This window comes from Polistes dominula, unplaced genomic scaffold (assembly GCF_049000335.1).
Source record: "Polistes dominula isolate Pdom_NZ unplaced genomic scaffold, Pdom_raw_medaka contig_20, whole genome shotgun sequence".
In the NCBI taxonomy this organism is placed as follows: Eukaryota; Metazoa; Arthropoda; class Insecta; order Hymenoptera; family Vespidae; genus Polistes; species Polistes dominula.
In genome coordinates, this window is record NW_028301147.1 from 2441000 (window position 1) to 2449675 (window position 8676).

An 8676-nucleotide genomic window follows, 5' to 3' on the forward strand; every position below is an offset into this window, starting at 1 on the left:
AATGGCTGATAAACGATAATCCGAAAATTCAATAATTGCATCTCCATCGAAGCGAGAATTTTAATATATATTTTTTTTTTCGTTCTGCTTTTTTTTCTTTTTTTTTTTTGTATTCACTGTAATGACCCCCGAACACTCGTTCCAAGTAACGCGCGTTGAATAATCGAACACAGTACGGTTAATTCTTTTACCATTAATTTTCGATAACAATTATTCGTTAGATTCTTTTATTGTATTTATTATATTTTAATGTAAATGCATTTTTATTGGTGGGTGACTCGTAATTTTTCTTATTAACAGTTTACGATCACTTTTTCTCTTTTGTTTTTGAGGAATTTCTTAGATCTATTCGATATTAAGTAAGTTCTATGCAATTTTCTTTTCAATGAAACTTATCAAATTGTTAAATATTCTCGAATTGATCGATCTTTCAGGATAGACGAATAATCCATGGAATAAATTGACGTTGGGAAAGAAGAACGTGTGATTAATTCCAATTTAACTAGCTCTCTTTCTCTCTCTCTCTCTCTCTCTCTCTCTCTCTCTCTCTCTCTTACACATACATACACATACTTTTATCTCAATTCTATTTTATTCAGCCACATATCCATCTATTCGCCTATCTCGTTTGCTAAAAGAAGAAGTAGCAATTACCATTCGATTTACATTTCAAACTGTTCTTTTTTCTTCTTCTTTGGTCTTCTCTTCCTCCATCGAATTTCCTCGACCTTATAAATCTTTTTATAGCGTTTTCATTATAAGATTCGCATACATACAAAATTAAAAATTTGATTAATGAAGTTCGAATAATTGGTAATAAAAAAAAAAAAAAACAGAAATTTCCCAAAGGATTTTAGACAAAAGTTAAATTATTAAGGTTATAATACGAATGTGTAAGCCCTTAGCAATTTTCCTGACTACGATTGAACTAAAATACAAAACATTTAAGATTTTACGTAGAAAATCATTGCAAATTGTAAAAAGACTATAAAAAATTATTTCAGCATGTTTCACCTATCCTATAATTTTTTTTTCTCTTACACTTTTTACTCTAGGCTTATTAAAAACTAACACAGACTCTTAAAGTCGTTTGCATAAAGCTAAATCCACCGAAATATTTCGTCCTTGGCAATCCAACACCACCACTCTCTGACGTATCATAAATTTTCGACTTTTCGCAAACCTTTTGGACGTAACACTTGGATTCTAAAATAATATATTTTTTTTTTATTTTGTATTTTTTGCTAAGACAAAATATTCGTGATGGGTGATGGTGATGATGGTAGGAAGAGTATTCTCTCTCCGTCGGGAAAGTGAGAGATTTAATGGTAGGAAAATTAATTGATTCTCGACAGCTGGATGACTTAAGGGTGAGAGATGTTCGTCTTTGGAGAGCAAAGAGAGAGAGAGAGAAAGAGAGAGAGAGATCGATGAGATACGAATGAACCTGTGTGGCACGCGATCAAGGAATATTATACAAGTATAGGGTGTACATTTAAGAAAGTTAATCTTTTTTAAAGTGATATAAAATTCATCCCAAGAATTTAGATTCGAACATATAATCGATATTCAATTAAACATTTTTAAATTAGCCCCTAAATTGAAAAAAACTTTCAAATTTCTTATATCAAGTAGACTTAACTTTAAAATATACACCCAGTATATGACTTCATTGCTTGTAAACCATCTCTGGAGATTGAATTGATGTTCTTGTAAATCCGTCCGTTAAAATCATACGCTTAATGCATTTTCGAATCAAGCTTATTGAATCGTATCTATCTTACTCTCTAGCAATTTCTGATAATGAGAAATAGAAAAGGATTAGATGATGAAATGATTAATATAAATTCAATTTAATGTAATAAATTAATAATAAATATTCTTTTTTTCTATTCTCTCTCTTTCTCTCTCTCTCTCTCTCTCTCTTCTTTTTCTTGTTATTTCTTTCTTTCTCTAACATTCTTTGATATATTCCAAACGAAATTTGCCGAATAGAAACTATAACTTCGGTGAAATTCAGATCACGCGTTTAAGAACGAACTTTGATTTCGATGCCAGCATACCACACGTACTTACCTACAAACGTGTATACACATACGTATGTTCTCTGAAACGAATAAGTAGTCGTTCGTGAAAAGAGAGAAAGAGAGAGAGAGAGAGAGACATGTAGCAGAGTGCAGTACGCGTACGACAACCGGTAGTTTGCGGTTTGCCTTTCGAAGAAACGTTCAAAATCCTTGTGGTCGTATTTGAATTAAGTATGCGCAACCCGGTTCTGAAGGGAACTTAACAAATGTTACATGATTTATCGACTACATCGTTAGATAACCGTTTGGAAATTATCATTTTAAAAATGTACGTGTACACAATTTTCTATTGTCAATATTGTAATAATCTTTTTGTTATAAAAAACATTTTTAAACATACATATCAATGTGTGATTTTAAGTTTAAAATTATAGAAGACAATTTTAATCCATTAATACACGTGTACTTACAATTAGAAAAAAAAATGTTGTTTGGACTAAAAAAAAAAAATAAAAAAATGGTAAAAATTATGGCAATGCAGTCAGTTCGGGTAAACAAATAATAAAAAATAAAAAAAAGTTCTAGCAGAGTCGGTTACGCGAATTCCATTTTTATTATCCGAGGAGTCCTCGTAGCGAGGAAAAGTAAATTGCACTGTCGAGAGTGTCGAGCGTTGTCAAGTGCCGAGCTTTTTAGCACTAACACGATAGAGGAGGAGGCACGTTTATGGTGATTGTGATGGTGGTGGTGGTAGTGGTGGTGGTAGGTACGCGGTCGGTCTTCTTCGCCCACTTCTATGTTTTCTCTCTCAACTTTTTAAATGCAATGCAAGCACTTGCGGTCGTTTGCATAACCGCGGACGACCAACGGGAGAACAACAACGTAGTGGCACTAACATACCCACGAATACACTTCGAATGATGCTACCAAAACATTTTGTCACAGGTGTTCCTTTGACATCTCTATCTCTCTCTCTCTCTCTCTCTCTTTCTTTCTCTGACTTTTCTATCTTTTTATCTAAAATATTTTCATCTTTTAGAAAAATGTCAACACTTATATTCTTCGTATTTGTTCGATTATTATAATGACAAATTTTTTTTAAACAGAAAGAACTTCGTAGAACAATGTTTTCTTCTATGTGCTATTAAATTATTTTCATGGGTAATTTTTAGAATATTTTTCAAATAAATCTAGTTCATTTATCTTTCCATATTTTTATAGTATATCAATTTAGAATCAATTTCCTGGTAAAAGAAAAACGAGGTTAATCGATATCCGCAAAAATGTTCTTTGTTTACATAAAAAGCTATAGTTATCGTTGTAATAATGGGAAAATAATCTCTCTTTTCTTTTGATATTATACACGATATATTTATCAATCGAATATTAGTTGGCTTTTGAGTAATATCTAATTACTCGAGAATCTTCATCGATATCGAAGATATTCTCAAATCCTAGAGAGATTCATGATTACATCGTTATAAGAGTAAGATATTCGGTGGCTTACCTTTCCTCGATCCATCAGATAAAAGATAAAGTTGCGTACCACGTAACGATCCAGCAAGTATCTTCCTTTTGATCTCTTTCTCTTCCTTCCTTCCTTCCTTCCTTCCTTCCTTCCTCGAATCGTCTTCAATGAAGACGCGCCAACGATAGTCTACGTCGTTTGAGATTACGATTTCCAAGATTTATCAAAGGATAACGACGACTTTATTACCTACTTGCTTATAATCATATTTTACGTTTAATATATTATCAGAATATAATATGAATAATTTCACTATAATAATAATCGTTAGTGATATGTTTTTATTTTTTTTATTTAATTATGTATAATACTACGTTTTCACGATTGTTTTTTATTATTCAATCGAAAAATATCAAGACGTCAATAAGTGTTCTACTTCTCGTATAATAAGAGCTCGATGTTACCTGAAAATGAAATTGCTTCCACTTATATCATTACGCGATAAATTGACCATACGTATGAGTATATCAGGAATGAAATTATAGTGATTAAAAACGACCTATTCTCATTTCTTACATACACCATTATTTCTCTACACCTAGTTTGATATCGTTCAACTTTATGTCACTGGTATACTTTAAATTACGATTATTATTTTTAATGGTTGAGTAGTCGTTGGTCTGAGCATTACCATTTTTTCCTCATGAAAAAATTTTAGATAATTTGTACTCGTTTGTTAAAACTCTGTCGTCAATGGTATTACATTAAAGTATGAATATATTATTACATTATTTTTGTAAGATATACAAGAATAAAATACATAATAGTCAAACTTGTCTTTGAAATGTTGATAATTATTTTATTTTTCCTTTTAATTGAAAATTTTTCTATTATTTGTATTCTTTAAGAAAGTTAATTAATCAGAATCTTAATTAAAGAAAGAATCTATAGATATCCTATTTATATTCAAGAAAGATTTGAAATATTAACGAGAAAAAGTTAAGTCAAAAGTAAAACTGTGAAAATGACGATGCAATTTAATAATTTTTTTTTCTTTCGAATAAAAGAAACGTTCGAATGATTTGCACTTTAGGGATCATCGGTAATTCTATCATTTCCGGTTTGACGCTTTTCTTTCCCAAAGTGTCAGCAAATTTTCCTATCGATTTAACGTAGAAATAACGATAGCGAAACAAAATGAAAAAAAGAACAAAAAAAAACTAACACAAATTGTCTTAAAAAGTAAACTGAAATATCATTCTCTTTCTTTCTTTCTTTTTTTATTTCACCCTTTACTCATTTTGTTTTCTTTTTCTTTTCTTTTCACTTTTTCATTTACTTCCTCTTCTCATTTCCATCTACTTTTTTTTCTCTCTCTCTTCATTGTTTCCTTATCTAAAGAATCCTAGCACGAGGTGGCACTTTAGAAGTTGATTTTAAATTCAAGAAGATTTCAAGGTGGACGTGTACACAACGCTAATTGTATTATGTTACCTGCACGTAATTCACATTTCGTTTACGTGCCAACGACAAAAGCCAACTCCAGATGTTGCTCATTCCTTACCATAAATATCTAATTATAATTCATTGATAATTACCGATTTTTATCCAACCACAAAATTAAACATTTTTTCTAAATCTCAAAATACACAAATTCGTGAACATTTGTTACAGAACATTGAACTAAAAAATCTGTGATAATGAATGCAATTTACTTGATCAGAATATTTTCAATTAAACATTTTATATAATTTATCGGTATAAATGGGATTTTATACAGACCAATAATTATTTAAATAGAATCAAATATTTTTCATATAACTGAAAATTTATCTATTATTAAAGAAGATTTAATTATTTAATAAAAAAAAATAATGTTAAACCAAATAAATGGAAATATTTATTCGATTATAACTGGTTAGTTAAACGTTAATATCGTTACTAAATTATGCGTATAATGTGTATATCGATCTAGTAATGAACAAAATCTATAATAACAAAAATTAAAGGGAAAAATTAACATGTACTGTATATACTCGACAAAGGATATATTATTATGTTACACTTCGTTACTTTTATCGTGGTAATAATTTTTTTAAATAGATTAATGTTAATGAATCCTTAACGAGCAACGCACACGTATTCCTGTTCTTCGTTACGAACAATCATTTCTTTCTCTCTCTCTCTCTCTCTCTCTCTCTCTTTTTTTCTCTCGTTGATCATCGAATCGTAACGAGCTTGTTCCATCGTAAATAATAACGTCGGCGTCGTATTCCGTTCTGCTGGAAAATTCGAAACCGCTAGGAAGTAACGATAAATCATGAGGGTTATTATCGAAAATGCTTTCGATAAAAGACAAGATTTATTTTTGTCGACTATAAGAGAAAACAAAATATACAAAATTCATAAGAAGAAACGAGAGAAATGATTAAAAAAAGAAACAAACAAGTCAAAAGAAGAAGCCAACTACGAACGGAATACGAAAGTACAGAAAAAAAAAATGTAATGTTCATTACGACGAATTAAATCAAAGTTGGGATTGTGTTTCAAACTAATTTCTTCGCGATTAAAAAAAAAAATTAAAAAAAAAAAAAAAAGCATATTTCGATGTTAAAAGATGAGTGCTATTATTTCTCAAGCTCGTTTTGTTAGATGAAAGCTTTGAAACGAATGGAAAAAATGACTCGCATTTTACATTATCTTCTTCTTCTTCTTCTTCTTCATTTTCTTGTTTTTTATTTTTTTATTTTTTATTTTCTACTTTGTTTTTTTTTTTGTTTTATCTATCCCATCCCTCTCTCTCTCTCTCTTTCTTTTTCTTTCTTTGAGCGTGTTCACTTTTAGATGATTGTTCCTTTCGACTGCATGATCTCTTTAGTCAAGAATATATATATATATACTTTTATGTCAGTAGTAACATTGTACTATTCTCACGTTTCTAGTACCTCTAGACTCTTCTACTTTATCTTTTTTATTTTCTCTCTCTCTCTCTCTCTCTCTCTTTTTCTACGACTTTCTGACTACTCTTACATTCGCATCATTCTCCTGGACGCACTAAAAGACACAAAATACATGCTCTGTTATATACATTGTTATACCTACGTCGACTACGTCGAGGTTTTCACTATTTTTCTCTTTCACACTTCTCGATTTTTTTCATACTCTAAACTGGTACTACTTTTCTTTTACACGTTCTGTCTATTTATAATCATTACTTGAGATCTGCTATAGCCAACTAACAAAATACCCTACGTGCCTATCTCTGGTCACATAATTTATTTACGGTAAACAAAATTCTAATTTTTTTTCGTTGCAAAATCTTGGAGTAAAACGTTTCTTTTATCATTCTTTTGTTTTGTTCGTTTAACGAAGAGGATAAAGGAAAAATAAGTTGTACTATACTGAAGAAATAATAATCGAGAAGTTTCAAAAGTTTATTCAAAAGTCAAACATGCAACGCATCTTCCAGTTTTTTTATTTATTATGAAAGTAATACGTGGAATAAGCATGACCACATTTCTATAGTGCAGGATCGCGACTTTTACGACGACTGAATTTCAAAAAGTCAAAATTACTTTCCCTATACCGACATGCACACCTAAAGGAGACTAATAACGCGAATGTCAAGAATCTATGTTCGAAACGTGAGTCATGTGTGACCATCTTACTCACGCGTCCAAGTATTTTCATTATTTATATATAAATATATATTGAAAAATAATATTAATACAAATTGAACAAAAAATGATTATTCGACGAATAAAAATTGCGATAGATATCAAAATGTTCAATGTAAGGAATGAATCGTTTAATTTCAATACCCGTATATAAATGAAATTAAAGTAAATGTATGTATAACTTGTAAAATGATTTTCTCTTCGTTTATAAATTAATTAACTTCCAAACGTTATAAACGTTTTATTTATATTCCATTTATTTTCATTTAACTAGTCGATTTATTTTCATTTTATTTTTACATCAACCAATCAATTAAATTTCCCGGTCCTATCATCGTACGCTATCGAAAATTATTTATCAAAATGACATTTTTCTCGATTCGCGTAATAGTCGTTGGTGAGAGTAAATTTCCATTTTAGCGGATCACCGACGCACGTGTTTCTAACAGGACAGATACGAAACGTCAAAGTAACGCTCTCGTAACGAACGAAGCACCAGAATACCACTAACGAAATTTTTCCTATCAATTTTACAAACGTCGTATATCATCGAACGATTTTGTAAATGTCTGAAAAAAAAAAACATGGATAAAAAAGAAAACAAAATAATTTAAATGCACACGCGAACGTGTATTTGTGTGTATGTACACGAGTGAAGTTTAGATACATTATGACTACAAAAGTACGAGAATATTTTCTGAAGAAAATCATAGCAACGAGCGTGGCCAATGAAATTGAAATAACACGAAAAACATTGTAAATTTTTTGTCTATTTTTCTTCTATCATTCAGCTTTTTTTATTCCAATTATAAATCACAAGCTTAAGATGACGTACGTTATAGCAATTTCATGGAATTATACCATTTTCATCAATTCACTGCTCACCGTGATAATAAAACTCTTACTGGTTGACCATAATTTCGAGTAATTACAACTTCAAATTCTGTTGGTTATACGAGAAAACATAAAAGAAAATGGGAAAGGAAAAGCAAAAAAAAAAAAAAGAAGAGAAAAAATTTACAAGCGAACAGTTAAAAGGTTGCATAATTTTTATTCGAAAATCGTATACTCGAAACGGGTTCCTCTCATAAATTAGTTTCCTTTTTTTACCAAGGAAGAAAAACGGTACTCGTTTTAAGCATGGTATTTTGCAAAATGGTGCGTAACGAGGGAATACGATTACTGACGATTAAAATGCTTTCTGAATTGAAGAAAAAATAGTTAGAGTAACGGAATGAGAGAAAATGGTAACACCGATTAACTGAACACGTTTTATACTCAAGTCTCGTTCACAGTCCTTATTTTCCCGTATCCGGTTGACCCGACTACTCGTTTTCACCTAGCTAAATGCCAACTGAGCGTATCTAAACGTCTGATGCGTTTCATATTTTACGGAAAGGAAGACAACTTGTTTCCTGCTTGTTGAAACAGGAGCATTCAAAGATGCGAGTAGTCTACGAACGGACTGTTTCCGAGCTTGGTTCGGAACCGTGCATACGATATA